The 21,556-nt window shown below is 40.1% G+C and overlaps 1 protein-coding gene across 41 annotated transcripts in view; it reads right to left on the reverse strand.

Moving 5' to 3' along the window:
• Sox6 (SRY (sex determining region Y)-box 6) overlaps positions 1 to 21,556 on the reverse strand; it is a 569,905-nt gene that overhangs the window by 422,390 nt on the left and 125,959 nt on the right. The gene's annotated exons all lie outside the window — the stretch shown is intronic.

The following is a 21,556-nucleotide window of genomic DNA, read 5'->3' on the forward strand; positions in this document are numbered from 1 at the left end:
ACTAGTCTTCCCAGAGGATGATCCCTGATTGGTTATCCAATACCATTCTGTCTGTCCTGTAAACACACACAAGCACCACTAAATGGACTTAACAGGTTGCACTTGTATATTGTTCATATATACATAACAATATGATTAAAGGAAAAGAGGCCAAGGATTAGAGAAAAAGTAGGGACATTGGGAGGGGTTGAAGAAAGGAAAGGGAGGGAGAAATGATATAATTACATTTTAATTAAAAACAAAATAACTAGAGAGTTTAAAAAGACAAATTAGTTTAACCAAAGCCAAAAAGAAGCAAAACAGGAATTTCAGAAACACACAACAGCATCTCCAGTGGGGATGGAATTTGTAAAATCACAAGTAGAGATGTCTCCTCAAAAAACCAGAGGGTACAGTTTTTCTTCTGTGACAAAAGATGAAAGAAAATGGCTGAGATATTGAAGTGACTGTGCTGCAAAGGTGAAGCAAGCAGAGCAGGAGGCTTGCAGCCGGCATCTGTTGCTTGAGAAAAGCTTATGTTGGGCAGATGTAAAGCCACACTCCTCAGATGCTGGCTAGGAACCACATGTCAAAGTTCTGCGCATCTCAAGATACCAGAGAGCACGATGGGGAAAATATTTGGGGGAAGGGGAAGCGCTAAAGGAAACCGGTGAGAAAATGCACACCGGAGCTGGGACAGACAGTGAAAGTCATGAGTCGCTGTGCCGCTGTGCTGGCTGCCGGGCTGCTGTGCAGCAGAGAGGTCCACAGGTCATGTCCCCAGGACACTTTCTTGAGCAGAGCCCTCTCACCCCCTTCCTCTGCTCTATCTCCTAGGAAGCTGCTTTGAAAGTGCTCATCCCTCAGAGCTCTGTCCCCCTCCAGCAAGGTCTTTGCTTCCCCCTTTGGACTGCTCTGGCCTCAGGCACTGGCCCCTTTCAAACCCTTCTCTATAAGAAATGGTCCAAAAGCTCAGCTCTGTGCCTGTGCATCCTGGCCTGGCCCCAGACATGGGTCAGCTCAAATTATGATCATGGAGGAAATACACCTCGATTCCCATCTAGTCCCTCCTTCCTTCCTTCATGCATTTACAAATACTGAGCATCTGTCAAAAGTTCTTGTTCCTGAGGACACAACTTCAGATGAACAATGTCTCAGCTCTCATTTAATTGCCACTCTGATAAAGAGAACAAGGGTTTGGCCCTTCAATTTCTTAGCCATCTGACCCTGAGCAAGAGGCTTTATGCTTGTACATTTCAATTCCTGAACTGAACTGAGCTGAACTCCCTCAGACTATATAGGAGAAAAAAAGTGGAGCATGTCAAGGCATTAGTATTCAGATGTCAGCACTCTGAGCTTTGTCTCACCAGAAATCCAGCAGCTCTTGGAACTTGACTTACACTTTCTCAGCACAGGACCTTTGTATATGCCCTTTCTTTTGTGTAAAACAGTATGTTCCTGTGCTATCTCTATCCTGACCCTTTTATCTTATTTATTGCCTATTCTTTGAGATTACAGCTTAATCATTACTTCTTCAGGGAAGACTTACCTAATTCAATCAATTCACACAAGTTACATTTGTTAACAGTGAGGGGTGGACCACAGTCTTTTTAGTGGGTCATTCATTCAAGGATCTAAGGCACCATTAACTTTTACCTGGGTCATTCACAACTCTCCTACTATGGCTTGAATGCCTGTGCTCCCATAGAGTCCTCCCTTATCCCTAGGGTGACTGTATTACAAGATGGGTATCTCTGAGAGGTGATTCAGTCCTAAGTAGAGTGTTACTATATGAAGCCCAGGGAGAGACTTGTTACCCCTTCCCCCATGAGAGATTAGGGTAAGAAGACAGCTATGTGTGAGGAAGCAGGCTCTTAGTCTTATGGATGGGCTGTGCCTGGCTTTGGTCCTCCCATGTTACAGAACTCTGAGAGATAAGTACTTCTTGTCTATAAGCCCTTTGGGCTATGGCATTTTGTTATCTCTATCATGCAGTCCACAGTCAGCAGCAGGCAGTGCACATTGCTTGAAACAGAAGACTGCGAACCCACCTGTCTCTGCTTTCCCTTCATCCTTCTTCAAAATGGCTCAAGTCATATGCAGCCTTGCCTTTCACAATACACAACTCTGCTGACCTCTGTAGCTCTGACCCTCACTCCTCAGTTCACACCTGTGATGGGATGCTATGTGCCTTCCTGACAGTCTCCCCTCGGGGCCATAAGTCATCCCTTCACTCATAGCATCAATATAAACTCCACCTTCTCTGTGAGGCAGTACTGTTTTTGCGCTAATAAACTAGGAAAGTCTGTACTTTGGCCTCCTGACCTCTTTCACCCATTCGGTCTTTCTTGTTAGCACTCATCTCTTCCACAGACAACAGTTCTTTTCCATGTTTGTCATTTGTAATGCCTTTGCTGCCTCAACCCTAGAATAAATAATGAGAGCAAAGACCTCTCTTTGCTGATACAGGGACCCTGCTTCAAACAGTACCTGGCACACCACAGACCGTACATCTACCGTGATAATGTCTGTGGAATAAGCCTCATAAATTCTCAAAGTAAACAATTTAGACAGCTGAAAACAAAGATCCAGTTATTTTATAATAGCTAGACAAAAATCCGATACCCTTTGAGAATTTCATTTCTAGACAGAATTAAGATACAGGTCCTAAGAAAGAACGAAATCCACATTTATGAGTTAGATAAAAAGGAAACCCAAAGAAGTGTAACATGTAACAAGAGATTATAAATGAAAACTAGAGTGCACTTTGGGTGTGGTTCGAGGGCAGCTGAAGGCCTTTCGAGAGCTGAACAAGCACACTGTCACTTAGCACTGCACGTGTACCTTTCCACAACTGTGACATATGTCGATGGTAACAGCTGTTAGCTTAAATTTACTAAAGTTCCTATTGTTTTAATTGCTTCATTGTGACACAGATCTTATGTTTAAGTATTCATCATAGATAATTTTCTACATTCTTTTGGATTATAAAAAAAGAATTTCTAACTCTGACATTTTTACTATTACACATTTTTACTATTATAAATATAATGTGCCACTCAGGCATCATCAAATACCTCCCACAGGTAGTATTGTAATGTAGTCAGGGAATAATTTGGGACAAGAAAGAAGAGGAAAGCTGGGCATAGTGGTACATGCCCACAATCCCAGCACTCAGAGACTGAGGCTGGAGGATCATGAGTTTGATGCCAAGGTGAGCTACATAATAAGACCTTAAGAAGGGAGGGAGAGAAAGGGAGGAGAGAGAGAAGTGGGAGGAAAGAAAGTAAAGACAGACATATTTAGAAACTAGGAAATGCTGTTGCTTGGTAATTTTCCCTAAGTACCATTAGCAAACCAACCATCACCTATCCTGTCTGCTTTATTCAACTGGCATTAAGTTCACAGCGCTTTCAGGGCACCTCTGCTTCTGATCGTTCTGATCCTAACAACTGAAGGTCTAGAGTTATCTTAATTGAAGGAACCAAAGAACTACATTTAATTAATACCACTTCATTTAGGACAAATATCTAGCATAAGGTGTCCATATGTCACCCAGTGACATAAGGACAATTAAAAGAATCAACACCACTTTCAAAGCTCTCTTGAGAGTTCAGAACTCCTGCTCTTAGCTAAAAGGCATACACCAATGTAATTATAGTCCAAGGTAGACTGGTGGGAACTTTCAAGGATTCAAAGCAGTTTGTGACTAACACTGAAACAGTGGGGACTAGCCATTGCTGTTGTTGGGGACTGAACCTTCAGCTTTAGCAGAGCCCGCAGCACCACTGACCAACATCCATCCCACTCTTAAGAAGTTGACGTTTACAACCAGTAGTTAAGGAGGTGAGATTTCAGTGTCAGAGTTATATCAGATATATTTGGCCATAAAACTGTCTAAACCTGAAATTCAGTTTTACATTTATCTTTTTTTACAGTCTCAAATTTTAACCAGTCTTTTTTTCTAAGACAGTGAGGGTCTCCATTTTTGTGGTGAATCCAATCACCCAACAATATTTTTGACTTAATAGTTGCAGTTCTTGAAATGCTCTCATGCCACGGACTACCCAAGGCACAGCTTGTAAATCATTGTGCAAGAAGGGTTAGGCTCACAGGTATAACCCACAACTTGAGGGCCATTAAAGGACCTCCCTTGGTACACCGGATTTGGAACATGGCCTATAAAAGTTCAATCAGCATTTAGTCACCCACCAAGCAGTCCTCACTTGTCACATCTAGTTATATTTCTAGTCATTGATGCATTAGTCCTCGAAATAGCAGCTGTTCAATTTTTTATTATCCCCATCACCACCAAAAAATATATTGTTACTATGTGCTATTCAACACACCCTTAACAGTCAAATAGGAAAGGTCACTGTGTTTAATCAGGGCAGTAAGTGCATGCGGTCTGACCCCATTTGGAGGGAGCAACCAAGTAACTGAGCAGTATGAGCAGGATGGGGGTGGCAAGATTGTGCAATAAGGCATCATGAAAAGGATAAGTTTTACTTTATATGTGACCGGTTGTCCCTTTCCTTTAGTGCTGATGTTAGTTCTGGAGCTAACTAATACTTATCAGCTCCCAATCACAAACAGGATAGTTTGCATTCCTGTTATACAAGGTCCTTCAGCATTTTAACCAACTGAATCCTTCTAGTCACAAACACATCACATCTCCACATCAAGAAAGAAATACTGACAAAATTTTATATCATTTTTCCAGTGGATGGACATATTATCAGATAGTCCATTTAGTCATATTACATAAACAAATTATTGTGAAATAGTTTGAGGCAGGGTATCATATAGGAAGATGTCTATAAAGTTGTTATATAGCAAAGGCTAACCCTCCTGTCTTTACCCCTGAAGTACTTGGATTACAGATGTCTGCCTGGCTACTAGAGTGTGGGGAATGGAATCCAGTCTGTGGCATGAGTCTTGTCATGCAAGATGCGGTCTTGGCCAGCTAGCTACTTCCTCGGCTTATCACTAGCTGCATTATCTTTTACTACAGTGCTTATGGACATCAGTTCTCTCCTTCAACTTTGTGGGTTCTAGGAATTGAACTCAGGTCTTCCCACTTAGCACCAAGTGAATTTACCTACCACTAAACCCTGTTGATAGACCCACTGGTTGTATATTAAAGTGGGAAAGCACTCAGCATTTGACCCTTTATCCCCAACGTGATCTAAGAGGAAGATAAGAGTCAAAGTCTAAGCCTGAGGATGTAACTCAATAGTAAAGAACTTGCCTAGCTGACATCCTTGGAGACTGAAAAGTATTTTTCTTAAAGAACCAATTGTAAAGTTTCTTTCCACATCTGTAACACTTTGTAGACTTCCTTCTACACTTCATTCCAGCCACAGTAGTGAGCTTGTGTCTATATGTCTGAGTACTGTCACTGATGTTTCTGCCCCTGGGAATAAGCTTAGTCGATCATGTCCCTCACAGCAGATACAAACGGTGCTGCTAAAGCTTTGATTATGTGTCTGAAATAATTCTAAGCTAGAACACAGAAAGATTTGGTATCTTAGACCTTGATTTTTGTGACCATTACCTGATTCCAGTGGTGGCTTTCGTGATGCAATTTTCATTTAAATGCATTTTGATAATCTCTTTCACGTCACTTTAGACAGACCTTTACTGTATAACACTACAATCATTTATATATCTAGATCATCTTCCCCTCTAAATCATCAACTCTGACACAGAAAGCCCTTGTATTTAGATGTGATCTAGCCCAGGAGAATGCCTGGTTCCTAAGCACTTACTAAACATTTTATTAACCTATAGAAAACCACATCAAATATTCATCTGAAGTGGTGTATTTATGGTCCATATGAGTTAAACATTAAAATACCTAGGAGAAAAGTCACGTGATTTAATTCATAAAATAAGTACAGAAAAAGTGATGGCCATGAATATGTAAAGATAATTTCCATTTTCCTTGGTGTTTTTCAATCTTTGGGTTTCTATTGGATATCACACTGAATGTCAGATAGTACACCCTCTCTTACAAAATTGAACTAGCTGCTAAATGTGCTTAACTATTCTGCCTCCCAGTCCATCATACAGGATAAAGAATAGCATTCACCCCAATCAAATTTGATATTATTTATAACTGAGAGCTCCTCTGCTCTGCCAGTGGAATTATAGATATTAATTCTTCAGTGTTCTATTGATGACTTATTAATAGTCATAATTCAAACTAAGTATTAATTGAAAATGACACAAATACCAATGGTTGTATGGATTATAAACAACTTATATCTGTGTTTATTGCTGTTACATCACATAATTTAGAATGTAATCAAATTTCTTAAAAGGTAATGGTTTCAAGAACTGAAAATTTGGGCTTAGAAATTTTTTTTGTTGCTTCTTCATTTTATTGTATTTTTGTAGGGTTTTTGTTTTCTTAGATAGAATCTGACTATACAGCCAGGCTGGCCTTAACCCTCCTGGGTGTTGGGTGTATATTAGCAGGTCTAGCTCTTTAAAATATAATTTATACATTTTTGTTTGCTTTTATATATTTTGAAAAATCCAAATTATCTTTAAAGCTGTTTGCACATAATGATAGACAAGACACTGAGTTGCAGGCTTAACAGACAAACATGAACTCTAACACACATCTTCCTATAAGAACATGAACTATAAATGTTAGATCTGGGACCAGTGATACCACCAAATTGTAAGAAGCCAGAAACAGACAATGAAAGTCTTGAGGAGTGTGAGCCTCCAGCCTCCAGGCTTTGGAGCCTGACTATCTTTCTAAGCCACATAGTCTCAGTGCTTTGTTAGGACACCCACACTCCTAGCAGAAGTCTTCTTCAAGTACAAGTATTTCAAAAACAGGGGTGTTATTTTTTTCTTTCCACTGTCTTCTTTCAGCTTTCTCCCTCCCCTCTCTTTCTTCCTGATTGTTTCATATCTGTTTATAAACATGTTTGGGTCTTCCCTACCAGAAAAAGAAGGGGTGCTGAGCCGGCTCAGTGGGTAAACATGCACCCTGCATGAGCCAGATGCCCTGAGGTCACTGTGGAAGAAGGGAACCAATTCCCAAAAGTTGTCCTCTGGCCTTCACACACACACACACTAATAAGTAATTAATAAAAATTATTTAAAGGGGATGTCACTCTCCACTAAGGGACCCTCACTCACTTGTTTCAGAGCAGATTCCATCTCTGTCATGACTCCATTATTCTTGTACAGCAGTCCTTGGCCATCCATGGCCTTAGCAACAAACTGCTGTTGACTAATTGCATTGGCAGAGCAGATGATTTCTCAGTTATAGGTAATATTGGGTTGTAGAGTAGCAAATGCTCTCTCCTTAGATTCTTCTAAGATTCTCAGCAGGGCTCACACTTTATCAAATCAACAGTCGCAACTTGAGCCACACTCCCCTTCTGTAGTCTCTTTCGTGTTCCATTACGTTAAAAAGTCCCAATTTACTTTTCCGTTTTTCCTCTTATCTTCCACAGCCTCTTGTTCCCTTTCACTATTCCCCCATAATTCCATCTTTAGGATTCTTTTTCTTTCCTTCCTCCCCTCTCCCTTCTCTCATCTGTCTCCTCCTCTCTCCTCCTAGTTCCTTGTCTCTCTCTCTCTCTCTCTCTCTCTCTCTCTCTCTCTCTCTCTCTCCCTTCCTCTCTGTCTCTTCTCTCCCTCTCTCTGCTCTATTCTCCCTCCACACCCCCCCAGTGTGTGTGTGTGTGAGAGAGAGAGAGAGAGAGAGAGAGAGACAGACAGACAGACAGACAGACAGACAGACAGAGAGAACATAAGAGATATCTTCTGATTAGATAGCTTTAACTACAATCCTTTGTACATAACTCCCAAACCTAGTCCCCTGACAGCCACACTTTCACACAGTGCAATGTTGACAAGCACTGTATTTTGGACCTTAAATGCCCCCTAGCTCCCATGTTTAAAGGCTTGGCATTATTCAGAGGTGACAGACACTTTAAGAGACAGAGCATAGTGGGAGGTTTTAGATCTCTGCAGATGTGCCCTCAGAGGAGACATTGAAACCCCAGTCCTCTTCCTTCCTGTCTTTCACATCACAGCCATTAAGCAAAGGGTCTTTGCCCCACAGCCCACTCCCTCTTTGCTGTGCTGCCTCCACCCAGGCCCCAGGGCAACAGAAGCAACCAACCATGGGCTGAAACCTCAAAGACTGAGCCCAAATTCACTTTCCTCACTTTATGTCTATCAATCTAGCTTGGGGATTTGTTGGTTTTTAACCTGCCTCATAATATTACCACTAATAATATCTGTTTCTAGGTTGTTGGAAGAATTAAATGAAGAAACATATTCTGAGCAGTAAGTAGCTCCTTCTGGCCTCCTCCATGGGAAGTTTTCAGTACATTCAACCTTGCTGCAGTGTCAACTGCCTGACACCTCTTCCTACAGTCTAACTAGATTCTAAGTATGACATCACCACATCATGCTCAATCCCCCAAATAGTCACAGAATTCTAGCATCTGTAAACAAAACACAACATCTGGTCAACAGCCACGGCAATTCTCTCCTAAATTATTCTAAAATATAAAACTAATCCCATTCTACCCAGGATTATCTATCATTTCTCATAGCCACACTCCCACCTCCATGAGACTAAAAACAACACAGCAGCAGAGGCACTTTCTGACCTCGTAGCACCCAAAGCAAGCTTCACAACAGCATTCAGAGAAGAGTTTCAAGTTAAGATTCAAACTCCTCAAGTACTAGGTTCACAGGCTAGGATCCTAGGACAGCTAGTCTAGTTTCTCTATGACCAAAATAATTTTTATTAACACAATAATGAATAGTAGGCAAATATTGGTTGAAACTCAGGACACACAAGCACTCTATCACAAAAGTTACTAGTAATAGCTACTGTGCTGGTTGGCTTTTTATCAACTTAACACGAACTAGAATCACCTAAGAAAAAGAAATCTCATTTAAGGAATTGCCTACATCAGATTGGCCTGTGTGAATGTCTATGGAACATTTTTTTCAACTAACGATTAATGTGAGAGGGCCCGTCCCAGACTACTGTGTATGGTACCACTCTGGACGGGTAGTCCTGGGAGGTATAAAAAGGGCTGTTGAACAGGAACCTGTATGCAGTAAGCAGCAGTCAGAGAAAGCCAGTAAGCAGCATTCCACATAGCATCTCTGCGTTAGTTCCTGCTTCTGGGTTCCTGAGTGTCTACTCTGGTTGATGTCCTGTTCCGGCATCCTGTCCCTTGATGATGGACTCTATCCTTTAAGGTGAAATAACCCATTCCTCCACAAGCGGCTTTTGCTCATGGTGTTTCTCAAAGCAACAGAAAGCTAACTAGGTAGAAATTAATCTGAAGTAGCCAATGTTCTATATGCACACATACAGACACAGCTACCTCAAAGAAGTTTGTCTGGTTTCACATGAAAATGTTAAATATAAAATGATCACCACAATGCCTGCTATTGTGGGGTACTCAATAAATGTTAGCTGTTGGGACTGCTACAAAAACATATACAGATGTAAGTAAAGGGAAGAATATGTTAACTCCCATCACTAATGAAATACAAAGAAACACTTTTTAAAAAAGGATTTGACTCAGAAAACAAGCATACTGCTGTAAAAGAAGTTACTGATGAGATTATCCAGAAAATACTAATTAAATCTGAGCCTCAATATGTGTGTGTATTTATGTGTGTATTTATATTTTATATATGCATACATATGCAGAATAAATAATGGACTATCGCTTATCTGTTTTTAAATAAAATTTAATATATGATTCAAGTTGCTTTGATTCCTGTAAAGAATATTGAGAAATAAACAACATATTTTCTTGACATTAGGTTTTAATTATAATAAGAGAACTTTAGAGATTAAAGTGAACAAAGCAATGTAAGTGACATTATGAAAGAAAAACTATTGCAATGAGGAGGATATTTGTCTCTCTTGCTCATTTTTTCTGGGAACACTGATAGAAACACAAAAAAGCATTTGCAGCGTCTTCCCCTGTAGAAAACAAACTGGGCAGACACAGAATCCCCGCAACGGTAACTGATGGCGGACCCTCTACCCTGAAGACTGTCAGGAAGGAAGAATAAGCAGGAGAAGGGAAAGCCTTGGTTTTACTTAGAGCTCACAGAAGGGGGATGTCACACTCTGAAAGGGATCTGTCCTTTAGACCATGACCTACTGCAGGCCTTGAGTGTTAATCTATCTGCAATTTCAATGGACAACAAAGGAGGAAAAGGAAAAGCCAAGTGAAGTGGAAGAGACCCTCCCTTTCCGAAGGCACCAGGAGAAGCCCATGAAGAGAAAGGTTTAGCAGGCCTGCAGCTTGTGGTGCAGAGAGACACAGGTCTGTTGCCCCCTTACTTGCCAGCATGTCTTCAAAGCTTCTGCTACCAAGCCACAGGCTAAGCCACAGAGTGACCTCCCCCTGGCATTGTACAGAGAGGAATGTGCTATTGTGCTCACCCCAGTCTCTAGCCTGCAGAAGCCCACTCCTTCCATCCATTGAGCTTAAAGAAATCAAACCTCTTTAAGTTCTGTTTAAGCCTCCAGAGACTGACAGAGAGAATCAAACTAGGTATCTAGCAACTGAATGGTCAGAAGAAAATGTATGCGCAATATTAATGCTATTTTTCAGGATAATTACGCTCCCATCTCCAATTCTCCTAAGTTAAAACTTAGAGGAAATGCTCTATGGAGTTACAAAAACAGATAGCCTTTATTACAACACTCCAGACACAATTCTGCTTCTTTTATTTAAGTTTAATTGTATTTCCAGCTTCTGTTTTAAGTAGTATCTTGTGCGTTCATTTTTCTTGTTAATGATAACAATAAATGGCCAGCATGTGATAGCATTTATCAGCTGCTCACTAAAACAAAGGACCCTAGCAGCCAGTTTACAATGAAGATCACAGATAAAGAAAATCCTGTACAGAATGCTGCACAGGACTTCCGATTGATCTAGCTAGACTGTCCCACTCTGTCAGTAGCAACAAAAATGCCTCTTGGCCCTTATTTTCCAAGGTATCCCTGCTTCCTTTGTGACAGAGACAAAATCTTGAGATACCTAATTCACAACTCTTAGAATGAACTGCCCATGGTACCATTTCCCACACAAAACTCTGGATTTTCACACCTGAAGCATACAGCAGGGCAAACAACGGTATCTTCCCACAGCAGGGCTGTCCTGATAATTCCTACACTGTGTGGTTTCAGTTCAAAGCTGCTAACCACAGACTATAATTAAGCTTAGCACTTGAGACCTTGCTATACCTCTCTGTAAAGTGTAAACACAATTTGGCATACAACTGATATCTCTGCAGTGACTGGGGAATCCTGCATTCACACAGCTGAGCTACCCCACTGAACACAGCAAGTTCCAGGCAGAGCCTCAGCGCTAAAGGGAATGGGAGACACTATGCTAACGGTGGCTACAGTATTGATGAATAAAAAACATAACCCCAAGGCTAAGCTGCCAAATAAGTAGTGAATTAATTCCTGTAAAGTACTCCAATATTACAAAGGTGTGTTGAAAGGTGTCTGCTCATGTTTCAAATTAAACGCACTGCTGGTCAGCGTTAGCACTTCGGCTTTGAACACCAGCCATTTGCCTATAACACTTCAGGGGCTAGGAAAAACGGATTTGCCGTTCACACTGGAATAATTAGAACATGTCAGGAAGAATTAATTTCCTCATTTTTCAAAAGGATACACAGAAATTACCATGTTATTATATGACAGGGTCCCTTGGAGAATTATATTAAATTTAATTTCTAGCGCAGCCCACACAACAAATTAAAGTCATAAATAAGATGGAAGAAGCGGGACGCGGAGCATATGTTTATGGCAATGAGTGAAGCCAAGGGACCAGAAACAACTATCTTCATTTCATTTTATTTAAATCAGCCAGACACTGTGTATCTGAATGACAGCACTTGTTAATGGTGCTGAGATTATAGGCTCCCTGATTCTAGAAAACAGAAGCAGTCAGTCAGGGTCTAAAATAGTGCACTTCCTACAGTGGGAAAATTAGTAGGAATTTACTCCCCTTTCAAGTCCATTTCTTCCTTTTTTTTTTCTTTTTTTTTGCCCTGAAGCAAGTTCAACAAAGATAAACTTATTGTTTGTAACCATCTCTCTCTTTTTGTCTTCTCTCTGGGTAATTTTCTGGGGTCAAGAAAATGAATGGAAGAAGTTAAGAGTCACCAGGACTTGGGGATGCTATGACCAGTCTGCCACGATGTACTTCCTGCTCCAACCTGTAAATGCATCGCCCACTGAGCGCGGGGAAGCACAGGCTTAGGGGAAACCTTGGTTCCATAAGAAATTACAAATACCTTTTCCGTACAGCTTATCAAACTGGACCAAAACTGAGAAGGAGACTGTTCAGCCAACCAAAAGTCACATGACTTTTCAATTTTCCATTAAGTCCAAATGCAGGTGGAACAAGAATGGATCTCGCACCTACTATTAATAAATGCCACTTATGTCCGGGGACCTTCCGGTCACCCTGACTGTCTGTCTGCTCAAGAACCCTGCCCTCAACCTAGTAAGTCCCGGGTCTCTCAGAAAGGATTCTCTCTCCTAAGGCCTCCTTATCCACCCAAGTCCAGCATAAAAACGCAAGAAAACTTTAATAAATGTATTATAAAATATTGATGGTATTGATTCTCCCCTCCTGCTTGTACATATGTATATTTTTATTTCTACTTAACTTATGGGTGAAGTAACCAAACTGGAAGCAAGTGTTTGTGGCGCTTTTAATTTGTTCTTGTACGCTATTTTTCAAAAGCCTTGAGCTGTCTTATCCACATTGCCTGAGCTGGGAAAGCAGCACCCTCTCCAGAACTTCAGGCTGGCATCTTAGACTCCCTAGGAACCCAAATGCTTCAAACGTCAATTGGCAATTATCACAACAATTTGTGTTGTGTTATTGCCCATTCAGGGCTCCCAGAGGATGTGTACTAGTTCACATTGTCTTCAAATGTGAAATGCATTCAATATTTAACAGATTCCAGAAGTTAAAAGAGTGATAGCTAGAAAACAATTGCAGATTACTAAAATGAGAGCATTGACAAACTGCCACAGGAGAGAACCCTAGATTTGGTGAGTGACTGGTTCTGTACATACTCATCTACGAATTCTAGTGTCCAGCAACTTGCTGGTGTTTTATCAGTCTTAATCACCCAAGACATTCTTAAGGTGAAAAAGGAGTTTGTGCACTTTAAGAAATAACTGTCGTGAAACAGAGCACTCCCTTGGGTGCAACAAACTTTAAATAATTTGTGAATCAATTAACTGGCGACTCTCTTCCTAACACAGATTTCACACTCTCAGGTCACTGCATTATCAGCCTGATACGAATCATAACATTTTGAAGAAAAGTTCATAATTGAAATCATTAATTAATTTAACAGGACTTTTAGTTATGCATTGCATTAAGCAGCTGTAAAGGAGCAGAGATTAATTAGTTGTTTCTCTGACAATTTTCGCTGCTGCTGTGACTTGGTGGACAACTTTCTGACTTGGAAAACACACCCTGCTCTCTATGTTCTGGCAGCAACCTACCCAAGCATCTCAAGTCAAAGGGACTATGATGTCACTGAGAGGAGGCTTGGAGACCTGAAATACTCCTCTGGAGGAAAACAAACTAATAACAGAGATTGCAGAGCCTGATCTTCCCCCTTCAGAACGGAAACTCGGGCACAGAGGAAAGCTTAGCCACGGAAATCACAAGTGGTTCACAGAAAGGAAAACACCCAAGTCATAAGGAAGTGATTGTGATAATACACATTTGTATATTTTGTGTATTCATGGCCTTAGAATTTAGACTCTCACTAACCTGCAAGTTGTCTATAAAGTGAATTTATGTCAAACTCTAGGAAAGTTCAAAGAGCAACTAAAAATAAAATAAAATTAAATTAAATTAAATTAAAAACTTAAGGAAAACTGACCATCAGTTTTATTTGTTTTTAAAAGGTTTTTTGTTTTATTTTGTTTTATTTGTGTGTATAGGTGTTCTGACTGCATGTACACCACATGTGCACAGTGCTTGGTACCTATGAAGGCCAGGAAAAGGCATTTGATCCTCTGTAACTGGAGTTGAAGATGGTTGTGATCCTCCATGTGGATTCTAGGAACTGAACGTGGATCCCTTGAAAGAGTAGCTCTAACCACTGAGAATTCTCTCCAACCCTGACCTGCAGCTTTTCCAATACAGTGGTTTAAGATTCTTTCACACTGAGTTGCTCTCTGCACCACTGGTTCATCTAATGTGCTGCAGCTCTCATACTTCAGCAATGGCACTAATGGTCTCAATAGAGACCAACTTCTGTATTAGTCAAGGTTCTCTAGAGTCACAGAACTTATGGATAGTCTCTAGATAGTAAAGGAATTTATTGATGACTTACAGTCGGCAGCCCAATCCCCAACAATTGTTCAGTCGCAGCTGTGAATGGAAGTCCAAGGATCTAGCAGTTACTCAGTCTCACACAGCAAGCAGGGGAAGGAGCAAATAAAAATAAAACAGGAAAATCACTACAAAAATGCATGTCCTGGGCCAGCAATAGTGGTACACACCAGAACTCCTTGCATGCCAGAGGCTGATGGAGCAAGCAGATCAAAAACTCTTGGCCACCCTTGGCTCCATAACAAGAACCTACATTTAAAAATACAATAAAATAAAAACTAGCAAAAGAAAATTACATGTTTACCAAAAAGTGAAAATTAAATAGTTCCAAGCTTCTATAAGGAAATCAGCATACTACCAGTATCTCAGTTATGCTTTTTAGCTTGTTCTTCTCTCCATCCTCTCACCTAATGTGTGGAAAGCATGGTAAACTTCCAGGTACCAAGCATCCCAGCTCTCTTAGTATCTAGATACTCTAACCCCTCTGCTCTGAACAGCCTACTGGCTTCCATGTGGTCCCAGACAAAAGCCTACCACTCCTATAAAAATCCCCTTGAATGGAAATAGCTTAATGCAGACTTGCCCCATTTCACCCTGGAAGACTTCACATTTCTCACCTCATTCATATCTTGACTCCAGTGCTAAAATGCCATTATAATTTCTCTTTTTCTCTGTCTCTGTTAGTGTTTTAAGGTATTGCAAAGTGCCTTTAGTATACTAACACTTAAGTCTTAGCATGTCTTCCTGGGTCACAGTACACTCTTGGTAATGGCCTGTTGATGTAAATAGGACAATAATACATAAGCAAATACAGACCCTGTATCACTTCTTGCCATGGTCATCTCTATAACATGTACACAGTTAGTAACTGCTACAGGTCATCCGTGGGGCTAGGTATCAGACAAAAGTCTACACAAATGTTCACTTAGGCATGAAAGCAGGCATCGTGGTATAAGACTGGAATTCTGGTGACTCACAATGAGACAGGAGGATTATTTGAGCCCAGCAGTTAAAATCTAACCTGGACAATACAATCATATAAAAACAAAACAAAACAAACAAAAAGTCTTCTGTGGTTTTTTAAATAATTGGTCTCTGTTTTATTTTGTTGTTTTGTGGTTTTAGTATTTTATTTAAACACTAATTTAACTAATGAGATTTGGAATATGAGACTAAGGAGTAGAAACAATAAAAAATGTTAAGTCATTTTAAGATTTTTTTTAAGTCAAATTTCTCTTTACCATCAAAAGGTACATTTCCTGGGAATCAAATTAAATGCACAAATTAAAACTCAGTCTGTGGTTCTTCTGACATTTCTTTACCTACTTGAGCAGCAGAGCAACCCGTCATCTTTTCTGAGATGCCATGCAATAAGGTAGCACTTGGGAGGCAGAGGCAGGCGGATTTCTGAGTTCGAGGCCAGCCTGGTCTACAGAGTGAGTTCCAAGACAGCCAAGGCTACACAGAGAAACCCTGTCTCAAAAAACCAAAAATAGATAGATAGATAGATAGATAGATAGATAGATAGATAGATAGATAGATAGATAGATAGATAAAGTAGATAGATAGATAGATAGATAGATAGATAGATAGATAGGTAGGTAGGTAGGTAGGTAGGTAGATAGATAGATAGATAGATAGATAGATAGATAGATAGATAGATAGAGTAGCTCTAACTGCACTGTTGTTTACCAATTGCATACACTATGTCTGAGAACTCACTGCTGAGCAAGTCAGAAGTCACTGCTCGCCCTATCTCCCCCATTTTGTCAGGCATGTCGATTCTATCTTCCTCATTTCTCACTTGGGTCTATAATATAAAGTCCTTCCCAGGAGAATCTGTGGCAAGCTCACTCTTTTTATAGTAACAGTTCCTGGTTTCAAATACTCTCTATAAATGTACCATTCAGATCATGAAGCCGATGTAAGAAGTAAAGGACACAGTATGTGTAAGCATTCAATGAGTGTGGGCTCCCTTCCCTCTGTGCCACCCTGAAACCACCATCACCACCATAAACCCTGCTGGACAGCTCAGTTCTGTCATATCATTCTAACATGACACTGGACACCCTTTCATTCTGCATTCATTGACAAAACTATTTAACATGAGGTCAAAGAGCAGGAAAGTCCTGTGAGTCTCTGTTAGCAGTATCTAGATATGCAGACAAAATGATGATTGCCAATATTTAAATAAAATACTATAAAAACCTGATAAAGCCTGATTGGCACTTTTTAAGAGATAAAGAAGAGGCTCTATTGCTTGTTTTCATTAGTTTTGAAGTATCTGTAAGAAATACAAGGTATTGGAAATATGCTCATTTCTCTGCCATTTTTTCCTATTGTTAAGAAATTTTCTTATTGCTGATCATATTTAAATTGATGGCCAAACTCATAAAACAACAAAGCAAGTTAATAGCTGTATAGTGATCACACTCACCATGTTGCTGCATTGCCTGTCACAAAAGTGTCCTAAATAGCTACTGCAGTCTCAATTTGCTATATGAGGGAGATATCTTAATGATCTAAGACACAGAAAAATCCTGAATCAATAATGGAATCCATATCTTAAAATGTATAGGGTTAATTTCTATGTAAAGATGCTTAAAATATATGAACTAATTAATAGCAAGGCAACATTAGGTCAGTAAGTCTGGAATTCATGAAACCCCTTTACCCAGTGTGGCCTATCAGCTCACAAATGCTTTACCCAACTGCTCCTTCACCCCAACATTATCCAAGGCACATATGACTGAGCTATCTGAATTTATTCAAATTACACCATAATTTACAGTTTTGTCCAGTCATATGTCTGAGGGTATTTTCACATCCTTATTCGTGAATCACATCTGTCTATCTAGGGAGCCTCAATGTCCCTATTATTGACTGTCTTATGACTTCTTCTACCATCACTGAAAGTACTTCTCATTTCCTGGCCCTTGGAGAGTGTTTATGCAACACACTCCCAAGTTCATCATTATACCTTGTCTGAACACTCTTGAAAAGGGTGGTTTTAGAATCCCAGCCTTGACTTCAACCAGGCCTAGATCTGTTCCCCACTGGGGAGCTAGACAGGACTCCCTCTGTGGTTACAGACAGAACAAGTACATCTCTTTATAAACGTGTGTTTTGGTGGTTTCCTTAGAGAGGCAAAACTATCTGAGCCAGTCCAGTTTTAGAGTGAAATTTTTGCTTTCATTTCTAATGAGCATATGATATCCATAGACAAATCTCATTCATGAGATACAGGGAGTAGAACACAGCATGCCAACATCTGCAGAAAAAGGACAGTATTTCTTTCTGAAACTGTGTGTGGTATGGAGAGAAAAAGAAAAGTATAAAAAAGGCAGAGAAAATATGTTTTCTAGATAACCCCTTTAAGTGGCAATGGAAAAGTCCTTTATACCTTTCTCATAAGACGCTAGAAAACAAAGGTCATAATGACAGTCACAGAGACTTCACCGAAGAAGTCAGTGTGATAGAAGGGACAGAGGGATACTAAAGTAGAGAGAGTGTCAGAGAAAGAAAATGATGAAGAAGGGGAAGAGAGCAGAAACAAGACAGAAAGTAACAGGAGAAGGAGGGAAACGTAGAGACTAGAAGGGAGGCTGGGGATGTGGTAGGAGCGGGAGAGGCAAACAATCAGAAAAGTTGGCTGCATCCGGTGGTTTCTTTTTTAAATATATTCTCTTTTACAAAGGGGGACTAGGAAAATGAAGCAAGCAAATTTCTTTAGCAGATAGCCATTCTTATGTGCCTTGGTTCCTCTTGTGGATCCAACAGCCCCACTGGTTAGAACTTCAGTGGTCACATTTCTGTATAGTCAGCCAAAGCAGTCCCAAAAATTTCCCCAATGTCTTACACACACAAACAAGTTGCTCTTCAAATTCAGGCATGATGGTCATTTTTTCCTCTGTTTTCTCTTCAACAAACATAGCTATTATAGAAAACGAAAGGAAAATTCCATGTTTCATTCAGGTTTGAATTCCTTGGCTTGGTAAAATACCCTGACCTGTGGAGTAAGATGTTATTCCTTGTCAACCTACTTTTTCCATAAAAAGAAAAATCTTACAAGATTCAATTATATAATATTTAAGTAGAGCAGTAAGTTTTTGTGCCCACCACTATAAAAGATTTCTTTTCCTTTCTTTTCTTCCTTCCCCTTCTTTATTTCCTTCTTTTTGCTTTTCAGAAAGAAAATTATTGCGAATTTCAATTTACATCTTAATGCAGCAATCATCATTACAAGTCTGTTTTTCTTTGCGTTGTGACACATACTGTTCACAATTAAATTATTAGGCCTAAGGGGAAGAGAATGAACATTAATTAAAATGATCCCAAATTGAAGACTGGCTCTACCAGTGTGTGCTTTTTGTCAGGGGCTGGCAATGATCCTTAATTCTACCTGCCAAAGTAGTTATATAAGATAAATGAAGTTCTCACGTTCTCTCTCCTCCTCCACCTCCTCCTCCTCTCCCTCCTCCTCCTCCTCTCTCCCCCTCCATATACATGTATGTGGTAGACACACACACACACACACACACACACACACACACACACACATATATATACACACAAAATCAGATACAATTAAACATGGTGCTATGAATAAATTACATGCTACCTGTAGAAGACAACTAACTTTATCCTCCTCATGATTTTAACAAAACAGAAATGTAACTAATATTCTGTGAAGGAGACTTGGTTCTTGGAAAACAACCGTAAACCAAAGAACACCAAGTTTATTGCTTTATTTAAAAAAAAAAAAGAAAAGAAAAGAAAAGTTCCATAGTATTACCTGAGGATCCAGTTATACCACTCCTGGGCATATACCCAGAAGATATTCCAACACGTAATAAGGACACATGCTCCACTATGTTTATAGCAGCCTTATTTATAATAGCCAGAAGCTGGAAAGAACCCAGATGTCCTTCAACAGAGGAACAGATAGAGAAAATGTGGTACATTTACACAATGGAGTACTACTTAGCTATTAAAAATGATCAATTCATGAACTTCTTAGGCAAATGGATAGAACTAGAAAATATCATCCTGAGAGAGGTAACCCAATCATTTACAAATACAGAGGCCAATGTTAGCAACCAGCCATTGAACTGAGCCCAGGGTCCCTAATAGAGGAGTTAGAGAAGGGACTGAAGGAGTTAAAGGGGTTTGCAACCCCATAGGAAGAACAATACTATCAACCAACCAGACCCCCCAGAATTCCTAGGGACTAAGCCATCAACAAAGGAGTACACATGGCTTCAGCTGCATATGTTGCAGAGGATGGCCTTGTCATGCATCAGTGGAAGGAGAGGTCCTTGATCCTATGAAGGCTCCATAGATGCTCTAGTATAGGGGAATTCGAGGGCAGCGAGGTGGGTAGGTGGGTGGAGGAACACCCTCATAGAAGCAGGGGGAAGGAGGATGTGATAGGGAGTTTCTAGGAGGGAGGGAAACCAGGAAATGGTTTGAAATGTAAAAATAAATAAATAAATAAACAAAAAAACATTAAAATCTTATTCACTTAAAAAAAAAGAAAAGAAAAAAGATACATTGGTGCAATATTTTCCAAACCATGGGTTGAATGCATGATAAAAATCAATTATCTGAAACAACTGGCATTTTTCACTTTAAAAGGATAAAGAAAAGAAGAGAGAGGAGGCTAAGAAAGATACAGGCTAAGACTGAAAAGAACACAAAGCAGGTACTAATGATTAGTGTCACAACTAATAAGTGCTGGGGGCTGGAGGAAAGCTCAGCAGAGAGCGTGCTGCTCTTCCAGGAAACCCAAGTTCAGTTTCCAGCACCCACATCAGACAGCTCACAGTCATCTACAACTACAGCTCCTGGAAATCTGATGGCCCCTTCTGGCCTCCACAGGCCCCAGTTACACATGCAGTATACACTACACTAACTCACACTGACAAATGCACAAAAAAAAAAAAATTAAATAAATAAATAAAAGCCATTAACTAAACTTTCTGTTTCAGTTACACTGTGTATTGTTGGGTCAGCAGATCAGTTTACTTTTTTATTCTAGGTCATACTCAAAGAGCTAGAAAGTCTCTTGACTTGGTGAAAACTAGAACACATAAAGCCCTGAGCTTCCATGGAATAAAGAACCAGTCACTTTTGTTTTGCTTATTACAGATCTCTTTGATCCATAGAATTCAGGATATCTTCTGATTTGCAAGATTGTGAGGCCAAAGTATTTATTTGCCTATCAGAGTTCATCTAAAGATGAGAGAGAAAAACTACATGGATCTAAATAACTTTTCAAGTTCTGGAACCATAAAATCCAGCAGTGATTTAAAGTAAAGAAAAATTAATGCAATTAGAAGAGTTAAAAATGTCATTCTTTTCGTATTCAATAACGCAAGAACTAACAAGTGAGAGGCCGAGGAGATGTCTCTTCCTCTGTGGGTAGGTGTGGGATAAATGGAAAGTAAAGCAGCCCAATGACCGAGCTTTGCTTGAAGAGCGTTCTCACCCCACCCCTTTCCTGAAAGGTGTAGAGCGTCTGTGTGTGGGAAGGTAGGGAGAGTTAGCCAATAGACATGACGATGGTGTATATTAGTGCATGTGTTCACTTTGGTCTCATTTTAGCCAAACAAGTTCAGAAGTCAGCTATCAAAAGTAGAGTCAATCAAGCTGAGTAAATAAGGCAACCATTGCACAGCAAGCTACACAGCTCTAGTCGCCTGGCAGTGCTGCCAACAGTGCCAGAGTAACTGGGCTGTTCTGTTTGGAGCGTATGAGTTTGTCTTTACCATTGGCTCCTTGCCAATGTGTGTGGCCCACACACCAGACATCTCTGTTTATGAGTGACCCAGCTATGGGGCCATATGATGGAGTTCAGATTTTTCACTTGGCAACATGAAGTTAGCTGAGTTGTAAGCTTCTATTTTTCTACTTTTTCCCCTAAATGTCCCATTTTAGGAATAATACCTGGTTTATAAGAGCAAGCACCTGGTTTGGCCTGCACTTTGAGCTGATGCATATCCTTCGGGAACTACATCTTTCTAACTGTTTTATCTATAACTCCCTCAACTGTTTTCTATACTAGCAACTTCAATCCAATGAGTTTATTAAATGCCAGCCCTTGTTCCTGCTTCTCCTTCCCTCATACTACCCCCACTTGGCAATAAAAATAAATATAATTTTCCATATCG

The sequence above is a fragment of the Mus musculus genome, chromosome 7, assembly GCF_000001635.26.
Source record: "Mus musculus strain C57BL/6J chromosome 7, GRCm38.p6 C57BL/6J".
In the NCBI taxonomy this organism is placed as follows: Eukaryota; Metazoa; Chordata; class Mammalia; order Rodentia; family Muridae; genus Mus; species Mus musculus.